At 58.1% G+C, this 23,159-nt stretch overlaps 1 protein-coding gene across 5 annotated transcripts in view; it reads right to left on the minus strand.

Annotated features, from left to right (window-relative positions):
- Positions 1-10,938, minus strand: part of LOC143022627 (uncharacterized) — a 179,800-nt gene extending 168,862 nt beyond the window's left edge. For 4 of the 5 annotated variants that reach the window (XR_012966107.1, XM_076180936.1, XM_076180935.1 and 1 more), the window contains exons 1-4: positions 10,830-10,938; positions 9,682-9,758; positions 9,032-9,233; positions 2,071-2,144 (exon numbers count right to left, since the gene is read on the minus strand). The gene's annotated coding sequence lies outside the window, so the exon portion shown is untranslated. The remainder of the gene's footprint in view (positions 1-2,070; positions 2,145-9,031; positions 9,234-9,681; positions 9,759-10,829) is intronic. The other variant, XM_076180937.1, reaches the window with a different exon arrangement.
- Between the last annotated feature and the right edge of the window lie 12,221 nt (positions 10,939-23,159).

The raw sequence follows: 23,159 nt of genomic DNA on the forward strand, positions 1-23,159 counted from the left end.
GGTAGAACTTGTTGATGTGAACCCAATGTACGCAAGTGTCAAATATCCAGACGGGCGTGAGTCAACTGTGTCTATCCGTGACTTAGCTCCAAGTCCTGAGAGTCCGACGACTCTTACTTACCCGGATGAGGCACCAGGAAATATAGAGACTCTGGGTTCACACACAACACAAGATGTACAGCCTCATACTAATCATGACTCTCATTCATTCACTGAGCCCACTGAGTTAAGGAGGTCGACTCGCGTGTTAAAGCCCCCCGATCGTTACGGATGGGACTAATCTGATATTTCTGACATGGTATCCATTTTGTTAATGCTGAATTTTTCTAGGAGGGGAGAATGTGGTAATTATTGTACACTGGCAGTAATTATTGTACACTGGCAACACTGGCGTAACTGTTTTCATGTTTGGTATCACTGTGTACTGTTAGTTACAGTCGCACCACAGGCGAGTGTAGTTCCCCTCTTGCAGCTCCTCTGTTGATGTGTAAGTTTATGTGTGTTTATTTTGTCCTGTTATGTACTGTGTTCATGCTGTGTTGCATGTTTGTCATAAACTGTTTATGTTGTGTTAATGTGTTGTATGGCTAACGCTAGATATTTTGTCTGTTTATGTTATAGATCTGAGAGCCGTTATTTTGTTGAATAAAGCTTGGAGTTTGCTACCAAGTGTTTCAGTCTCATAACAAGTGGCATTTGGATATTTGGACGAGGAAATCATTTTTTTTTTTAACTACACTAACAAGACCAAAACTTGAGTACACAGCAACACTAGACACCCAGTACCAAAAAGAAAATATAAAGAGCAACAACAAAATTGGCACCGACTCTTTCCAAAATGACATATGAACAATGACTTTCCAAATTAGAATTACCAACTCTGGAACAAAGGGAAAGAGGAGACTTACTACCTATAGAATTATGAAGGGAATGGAAATCTTAGATTTATTGAATCTTAGATTTATTGAATGGGACAATGGAGAAACAAGAGAGAGAAAAAGCTTCCCACACAATAGATACTTGGAACAAATTAGACAAAGTGTGCAAACACTACAAGATTAAGAAAAAACTTGATGCTCAGAGATACAAAGACGGGTCACCATGAGCATAGCTCCCTTCCCGTATAATACAACTAGGTAAATCTGAATCACCTCAATTTGTCCTCTTTGACCTGGTTTCAGAATTAATTTCCATCTACAATTTCAAGGATTATGTCAAGGTCAAAGTAGCAAATTTAAAGTCTTGAAAAAAATCACTCAATGATATGGTGCATCTGTACAACCATTTAGTGAGAAATCGTACTTTAGAACTTCGAGACATTGTTTACATACTACCAAACCCCCACCTCAAAGCTCTACCCTAATTTCACTGGACCTTTTCATATCATTGGACAGGAGTAATAATAAAATCAAAGCACTCAAGTTGCATGATCTTATGAGTGATGCACAAAGATATCAAGAGTTCCTCATGGCCTTAACATAAAACATTCCATCATCAGTTGGTACTACCCCTACTATAGAAAGACTTTACCACCACAACTTCCCTCTACTCCTCTCCCCTATCACAACCTTTGCAGGCAAACCACCCTTTCACAAGATTGCATCTTGCCTAGGTGAACGAATATATCTACTTCTCCATGTTCTTATGATTAAGTAAATTTTACAGTATTTTCCTATGATGAAACTGCTCAAATCCATGTTTGTTTATCTTGTTGCAAGAAAGATGTAGAGTAGCTAATGCACGAGTGTATGCAAGCACAAAAGTATACATCAGATCCTGATAGTAATGGCAAGCCTTCAACAGAACCTACTGTTATGTGACCTGCCAAATTGGCTTGAATGACCTGCAAGTCCAACCGCCAAGACACTTGCATCTCAAATTGGCAGATTCAACCATACAATATTGCCATATGATAACAGTTAATGCAATTCACTACTTTGTGTAGAGAAGTATAGAGCTAAAATAAGTACTGACCATGCTGTTCCATAATGTAACAAGTTGAAAGAAACTTAATATGTATACAACTGTAAAGTTATATTCAAGGTGGACATAACTATAAATGCACTTTACCCGTGAACTACTACAGCCTCCTCTCAATCTTCTGTAAATGCACACTTGTTCAGAAGATCGAGGCACTCTCCTTCCTGCAATAAATGCAATTTGTGGTTATTTACATTTACTTATAAAGAGCATCATGCAACTTAAATCTAATCCATGCAATGCAAGCTAGGAATCTTTTCATACAATTCTTGCAATCAATGACCAGTCATTCTTAGTCCTATGTAATTTCTATGATAAAGATTCCCGGGCAAACACTAAGTCAGGGATCACTTTGGCAAATGTGCAAAGCCTGGCACACTACTTTTCCAGGATGTGAAACCCATAGCTCACCACAATAATATAACTACAGTAATAAATTAGGACAAGTGAATCATACGAGAGGTACAAAGTAAAAAGTAAAACAAGATAAAGGAGGCTGATGTGAAATGGGATAAGAGTATGATAAAATCTTTTAAGTAATAAAAAATGTTTGGGAATGAAATTGAAGAAAGGCAAATTAAGTAGAGAAAATGTAAAAGGTGTAGATGTAGAGATGATAATGGAAGAGAAGGCAGCAAGAGGAAGGTGGGCAGAGTATTTTAGGGAGTTGCTAAATGTGATGGAGGATAGATAGGGAAAGGTAGTTGTAGTGGGAAGCGCCAAGAAAATGACCATGATGAGCGAGGGAAATGGAGGAGAAATACGGGAAGACAAAGTGAAGGCAGTTAAGATGAGAGCAGGTAAGGCAGGATTGATGCCATGCAGAATGTCTGAAAAAAAGGAAGTAGTGATGGATGGGCTGGTGAGGTTAATGTTTAGGAGAGGGTAGTGTGCTGGAGGACTGGAGGAGTGCCTGTATAGTTCCACTTTACAAGGTGAAATGTGTGAGTAATATTTTCAGGGGGATCAGCTTTTTAAGTAGTTGGGAAGGCTTAGGATGATGTTGTGATTGCATGAGGAGGAATGGGCGGGGGGTGGGGGGTGGGGTAGTATGTGTGAGTAAATTTTGACGCAGCCCGAAGGGATTTCTCCCCGTCCTCTCCTTATATGCAAGGGGGGACGGAGAGGGGGGGTCGCTGATTAAATGAAGCGGCCTTGCTGTGGATGTGCTGTGTCTTGCGACACTGCTTCTGACCCAGGGCGGTGGGCAGGGTGCAGGGATGACCCGTCATCCAGGAGGTGCTCAGATGAGAGGGAGGGTGGGAGGGGTGTGGAGTGTATTTAGGGATGAAATGGGTGGGAGTGTTTTTATGCTTTTCCCTTTTTGGCTACCTCCCTTGGAAGGGGGAAAAAGCCTTGGTATATATGGGAAGGCTTATGGGAGGGTCTTGATCAAGTGGATTAGTAGAGGAACATAGGTAGTAACTGTTGAGGAACAGTGTGTTTAGGACAGGTAGGAGGTTGCGTAGATCAGATTTTTGTGGTAAGATATGTGAGAAAGCTATAGGAAAAGGTAAGGATGTATTATGGGCTTTTATGGATTTGGAAAAGGCTTATGAAAGGGTAGACAGGAAGGCACTGTGGGATGTATTGCAGATATATGGGATACGAGGAAAGCTAGAGCAGGAGAGAGCAGGAAAGAGCAGGAAAGAGCAGTCCAGAGTTTTTACAATAGTAGAGCTTGTGTTAGGATTAGAAACTGAGTGGTTTGAGGTAAAGGTGGGACTTCATCAGGGATGTGTTATGTTGCCCTGGCTCTTCAATTTATACATGGATGGGGTGGTGCGAGAGCAAGGGTCGTGGGTCAGGGATTGGAGATGGTTAAAGAAAATTGAGAAAAGTGGGAGATAAACCAGTTGTTTGCCAATGACTGCTTGTACCAAGATCTGGAGGTATTGAGGAAGTTAGTGACAGTTTGGGAAGGTGTGCGGAAGAAGTGCAAGAAAAATGTGGATAAATGTAAGGTGATGATATGTACAAGGAGTGGCAGCAGACTGGGAGAGAGTACCGAGTAAGACTGGAAGTGGATAGTTCTAGATACTTCAGTGCGAATGTGGTGGGAAAGCGAGACGTGGAGGTATAATGTAGATTGAAAGTAGCGAGTAAATGCCTTGGGGGGATTAAAAAGTGTAACGAGAGATAGACATTTGGGAATGGATGCTAAGAGGAGTGCATGATTGACTGTGCTAACAGCACTGTATGGGACAAACTTGGAACATAAGAGGAAGAGGAGTTTGAATGCGAGATGAAATGCCCGTTAAGTATGATAGGGGTTACTAAGCTAGATAGAGAAATGAGGCAAGGAGAACATGGGTGGAAAGGGAATTGGGAGATAGGGTTGATGAAAGTATTGAGATGGTTTGGAAACATGAAAAGCATGATTGAAGAAAGACTAGTAAAAGGTGTGGAAGACAGAGGTGGAAGGAGTAAACAAAGGGTTGACTTAGGAGGAGATGGATGGATGGGGTAAAAGGGGCATTGAGAAAGGGTAACATCTATTGAAGAAAGACAGGAGAGGACAGATAGGGGTGAATGAAGAATGGTTGTATAGATGATGCTGTGATGCACCAGGGGGAGTGTGGTGGGGGATGGGGGGGTGAGGAATTATGAAAAATAAATTGGCGCAGCCTGGAGGGATTTCTCCCAGTATTTTCTGCATGAGGAGATGAGAGGGGTTTACAGATTTAATAAAGCGGCCTTGCTGTGGATGTGTTGTGTCTTGCGACACCGCTTCTGACCCAGGGCAGTGGGCAAGATGCAGGGATGACCCATCATCCAGGAGGTGCCAAAATAAGAGGGAGGGAAGAGGGCAGAGGGGAGTGGAGTATGTAGGGGATGGAATGGGTGGGAGTGATTTCTATGCCTTCATTTTCTGGCTACCTCCCATGTAAGGGGGGGGGGAGCCTTTGGTGTATGCAGAACCCTTACATGCCTAAGTGCCACCCCTAGGCAAAGTTTTCAGTGATGCCCCCCCCCTCCCCCATCACTTTCCCATACAGCCTGTTGTTGTCGTTCCCTAGACTGTCTGTCCGAGCAGTCCCGTCTCCCCAAGGAATGCTACAGGCGAAACTGGGTTTTCCCACAAATCCTTTATTGAGTGTATGTTATGTTGTTTGCGTGCATGATTGTGTATAATGCAGTCTTCCATTATGTGTTGTATGGTATGGGGTGAAGTGTTACACCCTGGGCAGCTGTTCACAATGCGGTCATCCAGCCTCTTCTGGTAGCTTAGAAGTGCTGGGTGGTGGCCGCACCGCAGTCTGGCCAAGTGGACTCTGTCCTTTTGTGGGAGAGAGGATTCAGAAGGGTGGATATCAGGGGGTCTGGCATGCAGCAGTGTGTTGTCTTTCAGTGTGTTAATGGAGCGGTGAGTGATATGATTATGAATATAATTCCAGAGGCTGGTATTTGGTGGTTGTGGAGGAAGAGGAGAGAGTATTTGTGCGTAATAAAGGTCTTTGGGTGTTGTTTTAATGTTTCTTGGTGTGTGTGGGTGTTCTGCTATGTAGTGTAGTGGGTGTGATGTGTTTGTGGTGGCTGCGGCAAGTGTTTGTGTGCCTTTCATGTCGAGGTGGACCTTGACTTTGAGGACTTTTGTTTCATGGTGTAAATGGTCTGTTGGTGTTTTATTTGTGCAACCTGTAATTGTTTTTAGGGCTTTGTTTTGTATGATTTGAAGGGTGTTGTGGTGTGTCTCACTGAGATTAGGAGCCCATGCAGGACTTGCATAATTCAACACTGAGCGTATGCATTGTTTGTATATTGTTATATTAGTTTCTTTGTTTTGTCCAAATGTCGTTCCAGTGATTGACTTAAGTGCGTTAAGTCTAGGTGTGCATTTGTTTTCTTTGTTTGTGATGTGTTGTTTGAAAGACATGGATGTATCATATGTTACACCAAGAATCTTCAGTGTGTTTGTGTGTGGTATTAGAGTGTTGTTGATGTAGAGTTGAGGTATGTATTTGTGTTCTATTGTCCAGTTGGTGAGAAGTGTTGCTGTAGATTTGGTTGGAGCTATTTTGAGTCTGTTTGTGATGAACCATGTGTTGAGTGTATCAAGGTATGGCTGGATTATTTCTGCAGCTTTGTCTGTGTTACGATGTGTGCATATGATTGTTATGTCGTCTGCGTAGGAAGAGATTTGTATTTCTGAGTTGTCTGGTGTGGGTAAGTCATGCATGTATAGATTAAATAGTGTGGGGGATAGAACTGAGCCCTGTGGTACTCCATTCTTAATGTTTCTGATGTGCGATGATTGGCCATTATATGACACGTAAGCATTCCTACCTGCCAGATAATTGGCCAGCCATCTTTTGGTGTTATTGTGCATGTCTGTGTTATATATTTTATTTGTTAGGTTGTGGCGGGGGATAGCATCAAAAGCTTTACTAATGTCTAATGTTATGAGAAGTGTTCTGTGGTGGGGCCTATCTGAATTGATGCCATCTAAAATTCTTTGTGTGAGGTTTATCAGAAGAGTGTTTGTGGAGTGTAGTGGCCTAAAACCGTGTTGTGAGTCAGCAAGGGGAATATGTGGTGTGACAAGTTTAAGTATTAGGCGTTCAATGACTTTAGAGGGGGTGCAGAGAAGTGTGATTAGGCGGTGCGATGTTGGGATTGTTGGGTCTTTGTTCGGTTTTGGAATGGTGATTATTTTACCGTGCTTCCAGATGTCAGGTATAGTGTTGTGTGAATAGCTGTAGTTTGCAATGTTTGTGAGTGCATGTATACCTTATGGTCCAATGTGTTTTAGGTGGATGTTGCTTATGTTAACAGGGCCACAGGCAGATGAGTGCTTGAGATTATGTATTATGAGTTTTGTCTGACTGTCTATGAAGGGTGTATAGTCTGAGTCTGTGGGGAAGTCTTTCTTACGTCGAATGGTGCGTCGGTCGTCAGTGTGAGAAGTGAGATGGCTTGTCTGTGCAAAATGACGTACGAGTGCGTTTGCTTGTTGTCTGTTTGAGGGTAGATTATCTGTTGTTGTGATTATTGCTGCAAGACAGCGTGTAGTGCTACTGTTGGATAGTGTAAAGCTGTTGAGTGTTTTGTACAATTTGCTGGTGTTTGTTTTGTGATCAAGTGCATGGATAAAGTTTTGCCAATTTTGTGTTTTTTGTTCGTGTATTTTATTAGCAATCACAGTGTTTAGTGTTTGTATTTGGTCTGCTATGTTTTGAGGGATAGGTGTGGGGGTATCGTGTTTAAGTGTGTCACGTTGTCTGATGAGGTCTTGGATTTCTGGTGTGAAGTTGGGGTTGTGTGATTTTCTGTTGCCTCTAGGGATGTATCTCTTGTCTGCGTTTTGTATGATTGTATTAAAAGTGTGCACAGCATTGTTAATGTTTGTGACTGGTGTACTGTTAAGTGTTTCAAAATGTTGTTCTGTCTCTTTAGTAAAAGCTTCCCAGTTAGCTCTCTTGTAATTGGTGTATGTGTGTCTGTGGCCAACTGGGGTGCATCTTGTTTTGGTGGTGATGATGATTGGAAGGTGGTCAGAACAAAGGCTTCTGACCACTCTCCATGATGTTGTTGGGGTTAGGCAGGGGGAGCAGAAGGTGATATCAGGAGAGGAGGGAGTGTAGAGGGCTTGGTGTGGGATATGTGTATGATTATGTGTGTTGTTCATGATAGTCAATGTGTCAAATTGAGTCTGTATATCAAGCCCTCTGTCTGTGTCAGGGTTGTCGACATACCAGGCAGACGACTTGGCGTTGAAGTCACCACCCATGATCAGGTTAGTGATTGAGGCTAGTTGGCTAAATTGAGGCCTGAAGGTGTTTGGAACTGTGGGGTATGATTGTGGGGGGAATGTACATGTTAACTATTGTCAGTGTTGATTTGTTGCCTGTGTGGATTCGAATGGATTGGATTTCTGTTGTGTTATCTGTGGTAGGGAGGAGAATTTTGGTTGTGGCACTTGTGTCCACAAAACAGATGGAGTGACAGATCAGGGTGATGAGTCCACCGCCATTGCCGTCGGTCCAGTCTTGTCTGATGGTGGTGTAATTATGAAATGATGGTGTTTTGTGTCAGTGTCTTAGTTTTGTTTCTTGTATAATCGCAATGTGTATGTTGTGTTGTTTAAGAAAGTGTTCAAGTTCATTTTTTTTCGTGTTAATACCGTCAATGTTGTGTTGTAATATGTTGATGTTGTTTGTTTTGTATGTGTTGTATGTTGCCGTTTGGGGTTGAGGTTGGGGTGGTAATGGGGAAGGTGTAGGATCTGGGTTAGAGGGGGGGAAAGGAGAGATCGGGGACAAAGGAAGGGGAGTACAGATCGGGGGTAAGGGCAAAGGGAAATTGGGAGTGGGTAAGGGTGCTGGCTGTGGTTGGGGAGGTGGGAGTGGGGTTACTGGAGGGCAGGTAGAACATGTCCAACCGTTTGTGTATTGGTTTGTGTCAGCAAGTGTTGTACAAGTGAGGTGGGCCCAGTTTTTGCACACATTGCACTGAACTGAGCCCTTTGTCTGTCTGCTCGAAGTAATGGGTTTAGAGCATGTTGGGCATGTGTATTTTGTGGTGGGCCCAGGATTGCTCTCTACATCTCCGGCTAAAAGTAGGAGAAGAGGAGTAATCGCCGGAAAATCACCCCTCGGTGCAGAAAAAACATAACATTGCATGTTGGGAAAAAGGATTGTGGTACTCCCCAAGGCAGGCGTAGCTCCTCTTGGGGATCGGTGCCACCTGCGTAGAGCTGATGGCCAGGGGTGGTTGCTGCTGTTTGGCCCCCAACTCTTGGGGTTGGGGGGTGGTCCCACGACGTAGACGCTGCAGCTCCAGGGAGTTGGGAGATAGGGTTGATGGAAGAGTATTGGGATGGTTTGGAAACATGAAAAGCACGAGTGAAGGAAGACTAGTAAAAGGTGTGAAAGGCAGAGTTGAAGGAGTGATAAGGGGCTAACTTAGGATGAGATGGATGGATGGGGTAAAAGGGGCATTGAGCAGTGGCGACTCTGGCCGTCAGGCTACTCGGGCTTAGCCCGAGTATAAGATTTTCTAAAATGAACAAGTAATTACAGCCAGTTAGCTCGGGCTCCATTTATTTCACCTGGCCACAGTTCATATATTTTAGTTCAGCGTCTGGGATTCGTCTACTCTAGGTGGGCTGTGTCAGAATATAAATATTGCTCCTATATAACGCGCCTGACTCGTCTCCCAATGATAGTCGAGCTGCTTCTCGGCTCGGCCAATCAGAGCTTTTCCGGATCCTGCCTCTGCCGCTTTTCCGAATCCTGCCTCCGCCTTGTTATCTATAATTGTAAGAATTTAAAAGTAATTCAAATTCAATGTTTCCTTGAAACAATAGATTTCAACAGAGCTTAGGATTTAAATTCCAATGTATGAAAGATCTCAATTCTACAATATTCTTAAAGGAACGGAAAACTGTCCAGTAACTTGGGCTAATACAAATTAGCTTGGTAAGCTGGGTAAAAGACTAACTGGCATCTCTTGAGTTGATGATGCGCTCGGGCTCAGAGCTTACCGGCCCAAGTTGTTATCTATAATTGTAAGAATTAAAAGCAATTCAAATTCAATGTTTCCTTGAAACAATAGATTTCTACAGAGCTTAGGATTTAAATTCTAATGTAAGATTTAAATTATACAATATTCTTAAAGGAACATAAAACTGTCCAGTAACTCGGGCTAATACGTATTAGCTTGGTAGAGGTAGTCTACGGTGTGCATTACGTCTCTTACCTTCATTAATGCATGTGTCTTAGGCGAAATCTGTGATGAGCCCGAGTGACGTTGATGACCTGGAGTCGCCTCTGGCACTGAGGAAGGGTAACATATGTTGAAGACAGGAGAGGACAGTAGATAGGGGTGAATGGAGAATGGTTGTGTGTGGATGATGCTCTGATGCATGAAGGGGAGTGCGGTGGGGGATGGGGGCGAGGGATTTGAGAAATAAATTGACGCAGGCCCAAAGGGATTTCTCCCAGTATTTTTTGCACGAGGGGATGAGAGGGGTTTGCAGATTTAATGAAGTGGCCTTGCTGTGGATGTGCTGCGTCTTGCGACACCGCTTCTGACCCAGGTGGGCAAAATGCAGGGATGACCCGTCATCCAGGAGGTGCCAAAATAAGAGGGAGGGAAGAGGGTAGAGGAGTATGTAGGGGATGGAATGGGTGGGAATGATTTCTATGCCTTCATTTTCTGGCTACCTCCCATGTAAGGGGGGGGGAGCCTTTGGTGTATGCAGAACCCTTACATGCCTAAGTGCCACCCCTGGGCAAAGTTTGCAGTGATGTCTCCCCCCCTTCCCCATCACCATCCCTTACAGCCTGTTTCACCTATTGGCTTGCAAAATAATGAAAATTTAACATTCGTATTTAATGTCCCTACTGCAGAATGGGTAAGGGAAAAAAATGTTTCATATTCAGTTGATTCTAATGCAAAATTAGTATATTACGGTCAAATATTCAGGGCTCCTTTGACCTCATTTTACTACAATTACTTTGTAAGCCTTGTAGTAGGCGGCATGTCCAGACTAAATTGTCGCCCCAGGGCATACCCCCCCCCCCATGTGAGGGCCCTGGGTGTATATAATATATGCAATATCCAACTTCTGTATTATTGGTAACCACATGCTCTGCCGAGCAGTAGATAGGCCCTAGGAGGTTGTTATATTATTATTATTATAATGTGTGTGTATATGTATATATATATATATATATATATATATAGATATATAGATATATAGATATATATAATATATTTGCAGGCAAGCAAATAGGCCTACTCCTAAATTTTCTCCGTGTCTGCTAGGCGATCACTTTTTTCATACTGTTGGAATTGAATCACGACACTAATCCATTTACATGTGAATATTGAAAGAGACTTACCCGTCTCCTTAACAAGTGGGAGAAAAAATAGGTTCCGCCTTTTTATGCAGTTGCCCTGGAACGAGGTAGACTTGCTCGATGAATACCATGTTCGGCTTCAGTTTGTGGTAAACATCGTCACTGTGACGCGCGAAATTTGAACTTCGATTTTTCGTAGGTGCGCGTTTTTAGCGATCCTCATTTCGAATTTAGGCTCGTTCGCGAAAATGCACAACTTAAAAAACAAGCCCTAGCAGGTGAAGTTGAGGAGCCCATACTCATATACAAGACTATAAATTTCGTATAAAAAATGAGCAATTTTGGGAGTGTCGAGGCCGCGAGGCGCATGCGCGCCCGTAGCGTCCACCAAACTCATCTCCGGCGTCCACGATCAAAGCGTCGCCACGTGAACCCAGGACCATCTTTCGATTGTAACCATCATTAACAGCGTGGGAAATAATGGAGATACGACCAGAAACTATCACGTCTAGATAGCGCGCCGAGTACTGCCGACCATTTGGAATATACAGGTGGTAGAAAATATTCATTGGGTTACGGTCTCCAAGGATCTTTCCTCTTACTTACCGGCCGGAGGAGGACAGAGGGGAGACGGGAGAGAGAGAGGACAGACAGGAGAGGGGAGAGAGGACAGACAGGAGAGGGGAGAGAGGACAGAAGAGAGGGGGGAAAGGACAGGAGATGAGAGAGGACACAGAAGAGAATCTATGTAACATTAAGATGCCATTTTGTTGTTTTTTCCTTCTTCATTTTTTTTTTCATTTATAACTTCTCTGTGGCCAGGCTGATGCGCACAAACGTTTGTCCTTTTTTTTTTTTTTGTCAAACCGGCGCTACCTGCGGTTTCTCGCTTCCCACTTCGTAAAAGATGAATGCAGAGTTTTAGCAGACTTGGCCAAATCCTTCCCGACGAAGGCCCACAGGACGACCACCACCTCAGCATATCGCCGCCTTCTAACCCTCACGCACTAAATAGTACTCCCTCTCCCTCCCCTCGCTATATTCAATCTCACGATTTCGTGAGAGTGTGCTGATGAACCTTAAAAGACAACCATGAACCGTGTCAAAGACTACAATTGGAGAGAGCAAGGGGAGCAAGGGGAGGGGAGGGGAGGGGAGGGGAGGGCAGGGCGAGAGCAAGGGGAGGGCTGGGCAGGGCGAGAGCAAGGTGAGGGGAGGGGAGGGGAGGGGAGGGCGAGAGCAAGGTGAGGGGAGGGGAGGGGAGGGGAGGGGAGGGGGAGGGCGAGAGCAAGGGGAGGGGAGGGCTGGGCAGGGCGAGAGCGAGGTGAGGGGAGGGGAGGGCTGGGCAGGGCGAGAGCAAGGTGAGGGGAGGGGAGGGCTGGGCAGGGCGAGAGCAAAGGGAGGGGAGGACAGGGCAGGGCGAGAGCAAAGGGAGGGGAGGACAGGGCAGGGCGAGAGCAAGGGGAGGGGAGGGGAGGGCAGGGCGAGAGCAAGGGCAGGGGAGGGCAGGGAAGGGCAGGGCAAGGCGAGAGCAAGTGGAGGGCAGGGCAGGGCGAGAGCAAGTGGAGGGCAGGGCAGGGCGAGAGCAAGTCGAGGGCTGGGCAGGGCGAGAGCAAGGGTAAGGGAGAGGAGGGCAGGGAGAGAGCAAGGGGAGGGGAGAAGAGGGCGGGAGCAAGGGGAGGGGAGAAGAGGGCGGGAGCACGGGGAGGGGAGAGGAGGGCGGGAGCACAGGGAGGAGAGAGGAGGGCCAGAGCACGGGGAGGGGAGAGGAGGGCGAGAGCACGGGGAGGGGAGGGAAGGGCGAGAGCATGGGGAGGGGAGAGGAGGGCGAGAGCATGGGAAGGGGAGAGGAGGGCGAGAGCACGGGGAGGGGAGAGGAAGGCGAGAGCACGGGGAGGGGAGAGGAAGGCGAGAGCACGGGGAGGGGAGAGGAGGGCGAGAGCACGGGGAGGGGAGAGGAGGGCGAGAGCACGGGGAGGGGAGAGGAGGGCGAGAGCACGGGGAGGGGAGAGGAGGGCGAGAGCACGGGGAGGGGAGAGGAGGGCGAGAGCACGGGGAGGGGTGAGGAGGGCGATAGAACGGGGAGGGGAGAGGAGGGCGAGAGCACGGGGAGGGGTGAGGTGGGCGATAGCACGGGGAGGGGTGAGGAGGGCGATAGCACGGGGAGGGGAGGGGAGAAGAGGCAGAGAGCAAGGGGAGGGGAGAGGAGGGCGAGAGCATGGGGAGGGGAGAGGAGGGCGAGAGCATGGGGAGGGGAGAGGAGGGCGACAGCAAGGGGAGGGGAGGGGAGGGCGAGAGCAAGGGGAGGGGAGGGGAGCGCGAGAGCAAGGGGAAGGGAAGGGAGGGCGAGAGCAAGGGGAAGGGAAGGGAGGGCGAGAGCAAGGGGAAGGGAAGGGAGGTCGGGAGCAAGGGGAAGGGAAGGGAGGTCGGGAGCAAGGGGAGGGGAGGAAAAGGGAGGGCAAGAGCAAGGGGAGGGGAGGGGAGGGAAGGGGAGGGGAGGGCGAGAGCAAGGTGAGGGGAGGGGAGGGCGCGAGCAAGGGCAGGGGAGGGCGAGAGCAAGGGCAGGGGAGGGAAGAGGAGGGGAGTGCAAGGGCGGGGAAGGGAAGAGGAGGGGAGAGCGAGAGCAAGGGGAGGGGAAGGGAGGACGAGAGCACGGGGAGGGGAGAGGAGGGCGAGAGCACGGGGAGGGGAGGGGAGGGCGAGAGCACGGGGAGGGGAGGGGAGGGCGAGAGCAAGGGGAGGGGAGGGCAGGGCAGGGCGAGAGCAAGGGGAGGGGAGGGCAGGGCAGGGCGAGAGCAAAAGGAGGGGAGGGGAGGGCAGGGCGCGAGCAAAGGGAGGGGAGGGCAGGGCGAGAGCAAAGGGAGGGGAGGGCAGGGCGAGAGCAAAGGGAGGGGAGGGCAGGGCGAGAGCAAAGGGAGGGGAGGGCAGGGCAGGGCGAGAGTGCGTGGAGGGGAGGGCGAGAGTGAGGGGAGGGGAGGGCGACAGCAAGGGGAGGGGAGGGCGAGAACAAGGGGGAGGGGAGGGGTGGGCAAGGGGGAGGGGAGGGGTGGGCAAGGGGGAGGGCGAGGGCAAGGGGGAGGGGAGGGGTGGGCAAGGGGAGGGCGAGTGCGAGGGCAAGGGGGAGGGGAGGGCAAGGGGGAGGGCGAGGGCAAGGGGGAGGGCGAGGGCAAGGGCGAGGGGAGGGCGAGGGCAAGGGCGAGGGGACGGCAAGGGCGAGGGGACGGCAAGGGGGAGGGGAGGGCAAGGGCGAGGGGAGGGCAAGGGCGAGGGAAGGGCAAGGGGGAGGGAAGGGCAAGGGGGAGGGGAGGGCAAGGGGGAGGGGAGGGGAGGGGGAGGGCAAGGGGGAGGGGAGGGCAAGGGGGAGGGCGAGGGCAAGGGGGAGGGGAGGGCGAGGGCAGGGGGGAGGGGAGGGCGAGGGCAGGGGGGGGGGGGAGGGGGAGGGGAGGGGGGAGGGAGGGAGGGAGGGGGGTGGGAAGGGCAAGGGGGAGGGGAGGGGGAGGGGAGAGGGCAAGGGGGGAGGGGAGGGAGAGGAAGGGGGAGGGGGGAGAGGGTGAGGGGAGGGGAGGGGGAAGGGGAGGGAGAGGGCAGGGGGAGGGGAGGGCAAGGGGGAGGGGAGGGCAAGGGGGAGGGGAGGGCAAGGGGGAGGGGAGGGCAAGGGGGAGGGGAGGGCAAGGGGGAGGGGAGGGCAAGGGGGAGGGGAGGGGAGGGAGAGGGCAAGGGGGAGGGGAGGGCAAGGGGGAGAGGAGGGCGAGGGCAAGGGGAGGGAGAGGGCGAGGGGAGGGGGAGGGCAAGGGGAAGGGAGGGAGAGTGCAAGGGGGAGGGGAGGGCGAGGGCAAGGGGGAGGGAGAGGGCAAGGGGGAGGGGAGGGCGAGGGCAAGGGGGAGGGGAGGGCAAGGGGGAGGGGAGGGCAAGGGGGAGGGGAGGGCGAGGGCAAGGGGGAGGGGAGGGCGAGGGCAAGGGGGAGGGGAGGGCGAGGGCAAGGGGGAGGGGAGGGCGAGGGCAAGGGGGAGGGGAGGGAGAGGGCAAGGGGGAGGGGAGGGAGAGGGCAAGGGGGAGGGGAGGGAGAGGGCAAGGGGGAGGGGAGGGAGAGGGCAAGGGGGAGGGGAGGGAGAGGGCAAGGGGGAGGGGAGGGAGAGGGCAAGGGGGAGGGGAGGGAGAGGGCGAGAGCAAGGGGGAGGGGAGGGCGAGGGCAAGGGGGAGGGGAGGGCGAGGGAAAGGGGGAGGGGAGGGCGAGAGCAAGGGGGAGGGGAGGGCGAGGGCAAGGGGGAGGGGAGGGCGAGGGCAAGGGGGAGGGGAGGGCGAGGGCAAGGGGGAGGGGAGGGCGAGGGCAAGGGGGAGGGGAGGGCGAGGGCAAGGGGGAGGGGAGGGCGAGGGCAAGGGGGAGGGGAGGGCGAGGGCAGGGGGGAGGGGAGGGCGAGGGCAAGGGGGAGGGGAGGGCGAGGGCAAGGGGGAGAGGAGGGCGAGGGCAAGGGGGAGAGGAGGGCGAGGGCAAGGGGGAGAGGAGGGCAAGGGTGAGAGGAGGGCGAGGGCAAGGGTGAGAGGAGGGCGAGGGCAAGGGTGAGAGGAGGGCGAGGGCAAGGGTGAGAGGAGGGCGAGGGCAAGGGGGAGAGGAGGGCGAGGGCAAGGGGGAGAGGAGGGCGAGGGCAAGGGGGAGAGGAGGGCGAGGGCAAGGGGGAGAGGGGAGGGCGAGGGCAAGGGGGAGAGGAGGGCGAGGGCAAGGGGGAGAGGAGGGCGAGGGCAAGGGGGAGAGGAGGGCGAGGGCAAGGGGGAGAGGAGGGCGAGGGCAAGAGGGAGAGGAGGGCGAGGGCAAGGGGGAGAGGAGGGCGAGGGCAAGGGGGAGAGGAGGGCAAGGGCAAGGGGGAGAGGAGGGCGAGGGCAAGGGGGAGAGGAGGGCGAGGGCAAGGGGGAGAGGAGGGCGAGGGCAAGGGGGAGAGGAGGGCGAGGGCAAGGGGGAGAGGAGGGCGAGGACAAGGGGGAGAGGAGGGCGAGGGCAAGGGGGAGAGGAGGGCGAGGGGGAGAGGAGGGCGAGGGGGAGAGGAGGGCGAGGGCAAGGGGGAGAGGAGGGCGAGGGCAAGGGGGAGAGGAGGGCGAGGGCAAGGGGGAGAGGAGGGCGAGGGCAAGGGGGAGAGGAGGGCGAGGGCAAGGGGGAGAGGAGGGCGAGGGCAAGGGGGAGAGGAAGGCGAGGGCAAGGGGGAGAGGAGGGCGAGGGCAAGGGGGAGAGGAGGGCGAGGGCAAGGGGGAGAGGAGGGCGAGGGCAAGGGGGAGAGGAGGGCGAGGGCAAGGGGGAGAGGAGGGCGAGGGCAAGGGGGAGAGGAGGGCGAGGGCAAGGGGGAGAGGAGGGCAAGGGGGAGAGGAGGGCGAGGGCAAGGGGGAGAGGAGGGCGAGGGCAAGGGGGAGAGGATGGCGAGGGAAGGGGGAGGGGAGGACAAGGGGGAGAGGAGGGCCAGGGGGAGAGGAGGGCGAGGGCAAGGGGGAGGGGAGGGCGCAAGGGGGAGGGGAGGGCGAGGGCAAGGGGGAGGGGAAGGCGAGGGCAAGGGGGAGAGGAGGGCGAGGGCAAGGGGGAGAGGAGGGCGAGGGCAAGGGGGAGAGGAGGGCGAGGGCAAGGGGGAGAGGAGGGCGAGGGCAAGGGGGAGAGGAGGGCGAGGGCAAGGGGGGGAGGAGGGCGAGGGCAAGGGGGAGAGGAGGGCGAGGGCAAGGGGGAGAGGAGGGCGAGGGCAAGGGGGAGGGCGAGGGCAAGGGGGAGGGCGAGGGCGAGGGCAAGGGGGAGGGGAAGGGGAGGGGAGGGCGAGGGCAAGGGGGAGGGGAGGGCAAGGGGAGAGGAGGGCGAGGGCAAGGGGGAGAGGAGGGCGAGGGCAAGGGGGAGAGGAGGGCGAGGGCAAGGGGGAGAGGAGGGCGAGGGCAAGGGGGAGAGGAGGGCGAGGGGAAGGGGGGAGGGAGGGCGAGGGCAAGGGGGAGAGGAGGGCGAGGGCAAGGGGGAGAGGAGGGCGAGGGCAAGGGGGAGAGGAGGGCGAGGGCAAGGGGGAGAGGAGGGCGAGGGCAAGGGGGAGAGGAGGGCGAGGGCAAGGGGGAGAGGAGGGCGAGGGCAAGGGGGAGAGGAGGGCGAGGGCAAGGGGGAGAGGAGGGCGAGGGCAAGGGGGAGAGGAGGGCAAGGGGGAGAGGAGGGCGAGGGCAAGGGGGAGAGGAGGGCGAGGGCAAGGGGGAGAGGAGGGCGAGGGCAAGGGGGAGAGGAGGGCGAGGGCAAGGGGGAGGGGAGGGCGAGGGCAAGGGGGAGAGGAGGGCGAGGGCAAGGGGGAGAGGAGGGCGAGGGCAAGGGGGAGAGGAGGGCGAGGGCAAGGGGAGGGGGAGAGGAGGGCGAGGGCAAGGGGGAGAGGAGGGCGAGGGCAAGGGGGAGAGGAGGGCGAGGGCAAGGGGGAGAGGAGGGCGAGGGCAAGGGGGAGAGGAGGGCGAGGGCAAGGGGGAGAGGAGGGCGAGGGCAAGGGGGAGGGCGAGGGCAAGGGGGAGGGGAGGGCGAGGGCAAGGGGGAGAGGAGGGCCAGGGGGAGAGGAGGGCCAGGGGGAGAGGAGGGCGAGGGCAAGGGGGAGGGGTGGGCAAGGGGGAGGGGTGGGCAAGGGGGAGGGGTGGGCAAGGGGGAGGGGAGGGGAGGGCGAGGGCAAGGGGGAGGGGAGGGCGAGGGCAAGGGGGAGGGGAGGGCGAGGGCAAGGGGGAGGGGAGGGCGAGGGCAAGGGGAGGGGAGAGAGAGGGCGAGGGGAAGGGGAGGGCGAGGGCAAGGGGGAGGGGAGGGCGAGGGCAAGGGGGAGGGGAGGGCGAGGGCAAGGGGGAGGGGAGGGGAGGGCGAGGGCAAGGAGGGGAGGGCGAGGGCAAGGGGGAGGGGAGGGCGAGGGCAAGGGGGAGGGGAGGGGAGGGCGAGGGCAAGGGGAGGGCAAGGGGAGGGGGAGGGGAGGGCGAGGGCAAGGGGAGGGCAAGGGAAGGGCGAGGGAAGGGGGAGGGGAGGGCGAGGGCCTGGGGAGGGGGATGGGCGGGCGGGGGCAAGGGGGACGGGAGTGCGCGGGCAAGGGGGAGGGGAGGGCGAGGGCGAGGGCAAGGGGAGGGGAGGGCAAGGGGGAGGGCACGAGCAAGGGGGAGGGGACGGGAGGGGGAGGGGACGGGAGGGGGAGGAGAGGGGAGGGCGCGAGCAAGGGGGAGGGGAGGGGAGGGTAAGAGCAAGGGGGAGGGGAGGGGAGGGCGAGAGCAAGGGGGAGGGAGGTCGAGAGCAAGGGGAGAGCAAGGGGAGGGGAGGGGAGGGTGAGAGCAAGGGGAGGGGAGGGGAGGGCGAGAGCAAGGGGAGGGGAGGGGGAGGGCGAGAGCAAGCGGTGGGCAGGGGAGGGCGAGAGCAAGGGGAGAGGGGAGTGGAGGGCGAGAGCTAGGGGGAGGGGAGGGGAGGGCGAGAGCTAGGGGGAGGGGAGGGGAGGGCGAGAGCTAGGGGGAGGGGAGGGGAGGGCGAGAGCTAGGGGAGGGAAGGCGAGGGCGGGAGGGCGAGAGCTAGGGGGAGGGGAGGGGAGGGCGAGAGCTAGGGGGAGGGGAGGGGAGGGGCAGGCGGGAGCGTAGGGGAGGGGAGGGGAGGGCGAGAGCTAGGGGGAGGGGAGGGGAGGGCGAGAGCTAGGGGGAGGGGAGGGGGAGGGGAGGGCGAGAGCAAGGGGGAGGGGAGGGGAGGGGAGGGCGAGAGCAAGGGGGAGGGGAGGGCGAGAGCAAGGGGGAGGGGAGGGCGAGAGCAAGGGGGAGTGGAGGGCGAGAGCAAGGGGGAGTGGAGGGCGAGAGCAAGGGGGAGTGGAGGGCGAGAGCAAGGGGGAGTGGAGGGCGAGAGCAAGGGGGAGTGGAGGGCGAGAGCAAGGGGGAGTGGAGGGCGAGAGCAAGGGGGAGGAGTGGAGGGCGAGAGCAAGGGGGAGGGGAGGGCGAGAGCAAGGGGGAGGAGAGGGGAGGACGAGAGCAAGGGGGAGGAGAGGGGAAGACGAGAGCAAGGGGAAGGGGAGGGGAGGGCGAGAGCAAGGGGGAGGGGAGGGCGAGAGCAGGGGGGAGGGGAGGGGAGGGCGAGAGCAAGGGGAGGGGAGGGGAGGGCGAGAGCTAGGGGGAGGGGAGGGGAGGGCGAGAGCAAGGGGGAGGGGAGGGGAGGGCGAGAGCAAGGGGGAGTGGAGGGCGAGAGCAAGGGGGAGTGGAGGGCGAAAGCAAGGGGGAGTGGAGGGCGAGAGTAAGGGGGAGTGGAGGGCGAGAGCAAGTGGGAGTGGAGGGCGAGAGCAAAGAGGGGGTGGAGGGTGAGAACAAGGGGGGGTGGAGGGTGAGAACAAGGGGGAGTGGAGGGCGAGAACAAGGGGGAGTGGAGGGCGAGAGCAAGGGGGAGGAGAGGGGAGGACGAGAGCAAGGGGGAGGAGAGGGGAAGACGAGAGCAAGGGGAAGGGGAGGGGAGGGCGAGAGCAAGGGGGAGGGGAGGGCGAGAGCAAGGGGGAGGGGAGGGAGGGCGAGAGCATGGGGGATGGGAGGGCGAGAGTAAGGGGGAGTGGAGGGCGAGAGCAAGGGGGAGTGTAGGGCGAGAGTAAGGGGGAGTGGAGGGCGAGGGCAAGGGGGAGAGGAGGGCGAGGGCAAGGGGGAGGGGAGTGCGAGGACAAGGGGGAGGGGAGTGCGAGGGCAAGGGGAGAGGAGGGCGAGGGCAAGGGGGAGAGGAGGGCAAGGGCAAGGGGGAGAGGAGGGCGAGGGCAAGGGGGAGGGGAGGGCAAGGGGGAGAGGAGGGCGAGGGCAAGGGGGAGAGGAGGGCGAGGGCAAGGGGGAGGGGTGGGCAAGGGGGAGGGGAGGGCGAGGGCAAGGGGGAGGGGAGGGCGAGGGCAAGGGGGAGGGGAGGGCGAGGGCAAGGGGGAGGGGAGGGCGAGGGCAAGGGGGAGGGGAGGGCGAGGGCAAGGGGGAGGGGAGGGCGAGGGCGGGGAGGGCAAGGGGGAGGGCAAGGGGGAGGGGAGGGCGAGGGCAAGGGGGAGGGGAGGGCAAGGGAAAGGGGGAGCCCAGGGCGAGGGCAAGGGGGAGCGGAGGGCGAGGGCAAGGAGGGGAGGGCGAGGGCAAGGAGGGCGAGGGCAAGGAGGGGAGGGCGAGGGCAAGGAGGGGAGGGCGAGGGCAAGGAGGGGAGGGCGAGGGCAAGGAGGGGAGGGCGAGGGCAAGGGGGAGGGGAGGGGAGGGCGAGGGCAAGGGGGAGGGGAGGGCGAGGGCAAGGGGGAGGGGAGGGCGAGGGCAAGGGGAGGGCGAGGGGGAGGGGAGGGCGAGGGCAAGGGGAGGGCGAGGGCAAGGGGGAGGGGAGGGCGAGGGCAAGGGGAGGGCGAGGGCAAGAGCAAGGGGGAGGGGAGGGCGAGGGCAAGGGGGAGGGGAGGGCGAGGGCAAGGGGAGGGCGAGGGCAAGGGGGAGGGGAGGGCAAGAGCAAGGGGGAGGGGAGGGCAAGAGCAAGGGGGAGGGGAGGGCAAGAGCAAGGGGGAGGGGAGGGCAAGAGCAAGGGGGAGGGGAGGGCAAGAGCAAGGGGGAGGGGAGGGGAGGGCAAGAGCAAGGGGGAGGGGAGGGCAAGAGCAAGGGGGAGGGGACGGGAGGGGGAGGAGAGGGGAGGGCGAGAGCAAGGGGGAGGGGAGGGGAGTGCGAGATTAAGGGGGAGGGCGAGAGCAAGGGGGAGGGGAGGGGAGGGCGAGAGCAAGGGGGAGGGGAGGGGAGGGCGAGAGCAAGGGGGAGGGGAGGGGAGGGCGAGAGCAAGGGGGAGGGGAGGGGAGGGCGAGAGCAAGGGGGAGGGGAGGGGAGGGCGAGAGCTAGGGGGAGGGGAGGGGAGGGCGAGAGCTAGGGGGAGGGGAGGGGAGGGCGAGAGCTAGGGGGAGGGGAGGGGAGGGCGAGAGCTAGGGGGAGGGGAGGGGAGGGCGAGAGCTAGGGGGAGGGGAGGGGAGGGCGAGAGCAAGGGGGAGGGGAGGGGAGGGCGAGAGCTAGGGGGAGGGGAGGGGAGGGCGAGAGCTAGGGGGAGGGGAGGGGAGGGCGAGAGCAAGGGGGAGGGGAGGGGAGGGCGAGAGCAAGGGGGAGTGGAGGGCGAGAGCAAGGGGGAGTGGAGGGCGAGAGCAAGGGGGAGTGGAGGGCGAGAGCAAGGGGGAGTGGAGGGCGAGAGCAAGTGGGAGAGGAGGGCGAGGGCAAGGGGGAGAGGAGGGCGAGGGCAAGGGGGAGAGGAGGGCGAGGGCAAGGGGGAGAGGAGGGCGAGGGCAAGGGGGAGAGGATGGCGAGGGCAAGGGGGAGGGGAGGGCAAGGGGGAGAGGAGGGCCAGGGGGAGAGGAGGGCGAGGGCAAGGGGGAGGGGTGGGCAAGGGGGAGGGGAGGGCGAGGGCAAGGGGAGGGGAGGGCGAGGGCAAGGGGGAGGGGAGGGCGAGGGCAAGGGGGAGGGGAGGGCGAGGGCAAGGGGGAGGGGAGGGCGAGGGCAAGGGGGAGGGGAGGGCGAGGGCAAGGGGGAGGGGAGGGCGAGGGCAAGGGGAGGGCGAGGGCAAGGGGGAGGGGAGGGCGAGGGCAAGGGGGAGGGGAGGGCGAGGGCAAGGGGGAGGGGAGGGCGAGGGCAAGGGTAAGGGGGAGCGGAGGGCGAGGGCAAGGGGGAGCGGAGGGCGAGGGCAAGGAGGGGAGGGCGAGGGCAAGGAGGGGAGGGCGAGGGCAAGGAGGGGAGGGCGAGGGCAAGGAGGGGAGGGCGAGGGCAAGGGGGAGGGGAGGGCAGGGGCAGGGGAGGGCGAGGGCAAGGGGGAGGGGAGGGCGAGGGCAAGGGGGAGGGGAGGGCGAGGGGGAGGGGAGGGCGAGGGCGAGGGCAAGGGGGAGGGGAGGGCGAGGGCAAGGGGGAGGGGAGGGGAGGGCAAGGGGGAGGGGAGGGCAAGGGGGAGGGGAGGGCGAGGGCAAGGGGGAGGGGAGGGCGAGGAGGGCAAGGGGGAGGGGAGGGCGAGGGCAAGGGGGAGGGGAGGGCGAGGGCAAGGGGAGGGCGAGGGCAAGGGGGAGGGGAGGGCAAGAGCAAGGGGGAGGGGAGGGCAAGAGCAAGGGGGAGGGGAGGGCAAGAGCAAGGGGGAGGGGAGGGCAAGAGCAAGGGGGAGGGGAGGGCAAGAGCAAGGGGGAGGGGACGGGAGGGGGAGGGGACGGGAGGGGGAGGGGACGGGAGGGGGAGGAGAGGGGAGGGCGAGAGCAAGGGGGAGGGGAGGGGAGGGCAAGGGGGAGGGGAGGGCGAGAGCAAGGGGGAGGGGAGGGGAGGGCGAGAGCAAGGGGGAGGGGAGGGGAGGGCGAGAGCAAGGGGAGGGGAGGGGAGGGCGAGAGCAAGGGGGAGGGGAGGGGAGGGCGAGAGCAAGGGGGAGGGGAGGGGAGGGCGAGAGCAAGGGGGAGGGGAGGGGAGGGCGAGAGCTAGGGGAGGGGAGGGGAGGGCGAGAGCAAGGGGGAGGGGAGGGGAGGGCGAGAGCTAGGGGGAGGGGAGGGGAGGGCGAGAGCTAGGGGGAGGGGAGGGGAGGGCGAGAGCTAGGGGGAGGGGAGGGGAGGGGAGGGCGAGAGCTAGGGGGAGGGGAGGGGAGGGCGAGAGCAAGGGGGAGGGGAGGGGAGGGCGAGAGCAAGGGGGAGGGGAGGGGAGGGGAGGGCGAGAGCAAGGGGGAGGGGAGGGGAGGGCGAGAGCAAGGGGGAGTGGAGGGCGAGAGCAAGGGGGAGTGGAGGGCGAGAGCAAGGGGGAGTGGAGGGCGAGAGTAAGGGGGAGTGGAGGGCGAGAGCAAGTGGGAGTGGAGGGCGAGAGCAAAGAGGGGGTGGAGGGTGAGAACAAGGGGGAGTGGAGGGCGAGAGCAAGGGGGAGGAGTGGAGGGCGAGAGCAAGGGGGAGGAGAGGGGAGGACGAGAGCAAGGGGGAGGAGAGGGGAAGACGAGAGCAAGGGGAAGGGGAGGGGAGGGCGAGAGCAAGGGGGAGGGGAGGGCGAGAGAAAGGGGGAGGGGAGGGGAGGGCGAGAGAAAGGGGGAGGGGAGGGGAGGGCGAGAGCAAGGGGGAGGGGAGGGGAGGGGAGGATGAGAGCAAGGGGGAGGGGAGGGGAGGGCGAGAGCAAGGGGGAGGGGAGGGGGAGTGGAGGGCGAGAGCAAGGGGGAGTGGAGGGCGAGAGCAAGGGGGAGTGGAGGGCGAGAGCAAGGGGGAGTGGAGGACGAGAGTAAGGGGGAGTGGAGGGCGAGAGCAAGTGGGAGTGGAGGGCGAGAGCAAGGGGGAGTGGAGGGTGAGAACAAGGGGGAGTGGAGGGTGAGAACAAGGGGGAGTGGAGGGCGAGAGCAAGGGGGAGGAGAGGGGAGGACGAGAGCAAGGGGGAGGAGAGGGGAAGACGAGAGCAAGGGGAAGGGGAGGGGAGGGCGAGAGC

The sequence above is a fragment of the Oratosquilla oratoria genome, unplaced genomic scaffold, assembly GCF_046742065.1.
Source record: "Oratosquilla oratoria isolate Oo_2021 unplaced genomic scaffold, ASM4674206v1 SCAFFOLD129, whole genome shotgun sequence".
Lineage (NCBI taxonomy): Eukaryota > Metazoa > Arthropoda > Malacostraca > Stomatopoda > Squillidae > Oratosquilla > Oratosquilla oratoria.